The following is a 2287-nucleotide window of genomic DNA, read 5'->3' as shown; positions in this document are numbered from 1 at the left end:
GTCCCCAGAGAAGGCACTCAGAGGAGTCGGAAGAGGTGACAGGGACTTAAAATGGTGCTAGTCCTATCCCACCCCAACAGATTTCCCCCTACCTGACCCATCGCGCATTCAGCAGAACTCCTGATGAAGGGAACAGTTCCATGGCAGGATTCTGACACACGCCCACCCCCCCACCCCCGGGGATTTTGCAGAGTCCAGCGATGCTGGACTCCATGAGAAGGAGAGCATCTGTGGGAGGAGTCGAGGCCTAGGGCGGCTGGAGTGGAGTCTCTTCCTCCCTTTGGGAGGCGGCCTCCAGGGCCTGGGGTCTGGAATGAGTTGTAAATGTTGTTCCTGTATCAAGCACTGTCCTGCTTGGAGAGAAGTGTCACTGGTACTTGGGACGCTGGGAACAGACACTTCCCCTCCCGTGAGCATCTGACAGAGAGGGGAAAACCTTCTGCAAAAGCTATTTGCTGGGCCCTGGTGACAGGCTGTGGAGATGGATCTCAGCAGTTTCCTGGGGCAGGAGGACATCTTGCATCCACGGATGGTTCTGGATTTCTTCGAAGGATGGCTGATCTGATGGTCTCAGGGCCAAGCAGAATCTAATGAGATGCTGTCACCCTGAAGAGAGCCTCTGCCTGAAGAAAACCTCTGCCTTAAGAAAACTTGGCCCCAGTGATCTCTTCATTATGCTCAAAGGGAATATCTCCATAGACCATATCCTACAGCAGGATCCCCAGAGACCAGACGGCCGCCGACCTGCCATGGTATCCATGGCGGCGGATCCACTCTGGAGGACTGTACACTCGGGTCCCATTAAAGTCCGTGTAGACGGCGTCCTTGACCCGAAGTCGATGAGCTTGAACTCGCAGCGACTGAGGCGGATAATGGTGTTCTGGTCCTTGATGTCACGGTGCCTCCAGGACCTGCCAGAAGAAGCTGCGGGCCAGTTCCTCCTGCAGGGCCCCACTTTCCGTGATCAAGTCGAAGAGGTCTTGCGCCAGCTCGGGCCTCTCCAGGATTAGGACGAAACTGTCGGGCCTCTTGAACCAGTCCAGGAGCCTAATGACGCCGGGGAAGCCCGAGCTCACCTTCTTCAGCAGAACCACTTCCATAGACACTCGGGTGCCATTAGGCAGCTCTCCGCAGTCGGAGATCCGGTCCTTCCACGTGCTTGTTGGCCACGGGCCACACAGATGCCTGAGTAGTGGGCCCACCTGGTACTGCGACTCCAGGGGCTCCTTCTCCTTGCCGGGTGCCAGCTTGGTGCCGTGCAGATCGTGGCAGGGCGCGACGCGCAGGTGGGCAAGCAAGTTGATTTTGGAGAAGAGCATCCCAACCTCCAGGGTGTCGGCGCAGGGACTGTGTCTGGAGGAGCTGCAGCAGGACCCGGTGGCTGTGCCTACGGCTGGGGCTGAGGCTGCGGGTGGCGCGAAAGGCCGAAGGCAAGTCGGAGGACTCCTGGGGGCGCTGCCGGGCTGGGGGCCGACAGACACGCTGGCGGGGTCAGGCAGCTCCAAGGGCAGCGGGGCGGGCCGCTCCTGGGGCGTGTGCAGCAGCGCCCCGGCACAGGGAGCTTGTAGCTGCTGCTACCGCCGCCGGTGCCGCTTCCTCTGCCACTGCGGCCCTGGTCTAACTTTAAAAGAAGCTGACAAACTATTTTCCAAAGTAACTGTGCCATTTTGCACTCCTACCAGCAACTTGAGTTCCAGTCTCGACCTATTTGCCAGAGCTTGACACTGTCACTCTTTAAAAGTTTTATCTATTGTAATAGGTGTGTAGTAGTATCTTTGTTTTTAATTTGCATTTCACAGATGGCTAGGATTTTGAGCATCTTTCGTGTGCTTATTTGCCATCTCTTTATCTCCTTTGATGAAATGTCCGTTCTAGTCATTTGTCCATTTTTAAAACTGGGTTGTTTGCTTTCTTGTTGATTTTTAAGAGGCTTTTAATATATTTGGATGTGCCCCAGGCATGAGCCACTCAGGAGCTGTCTGGGACTTCCTGTGGGTTTACATTGCAGCTCATTTCTCAAAGCAGCTAGAGGTGGGCCTGGAGCTATCCACAGAGTTAGGGAATTCCCTTCTCCAGGTCCCACCTGCTTCCCCCACACGCGCTGACTTTCTTTTCCTATTACATGTGGACAAAAAGATGGTGTTTTCCTGCAAACTTAGCCTCCCATGCTATTGTGCAGTTCTGAGCAATCGGGCCTTCCCTGAGGACAAAGTGGCAAAAGAGAAAAAATAACAGGAGAATCCACCCCCCAACACACACACACTCTTTGTAAGAAGTGGTCTCTTTC

General features: G+C 55.0%; 1 pseudogene; it reads right to left on the bottom strand.

The window, feature by feature from the left end:
• Window positions 1–448: 448 nt before the first annotated feature.
• On the bottom strand, window positions 449–1493 carry LOC133092304 (serine/threonine-protein kinase pim-1-like; annotated as a pseudogene).
• Window positions 1494–2287: the final 794 nt, after the last annotated feature.

This window comes from Eubalaena glacialis, chromosome 5 (assembly GCF_028564815.1).
Source record: "Eubalaena glacialis isolate mEubGla1 chromosome 5, mEubGla1.1.hap2.+ XY, whole genome shotgun sequence".
Classification (NCBI taxonomy): Eukaryota; Metazoa; Chordata; class Mammalia; order Artiodactyla; family Balaenidae; genus Eubalaena; species Eubalaena glacialis.
The sequence above is the reverse complement of the archived record's forward strand: the minus strand, read 5'-3'. Positions and strand labels throughout refer to the sequence as shown.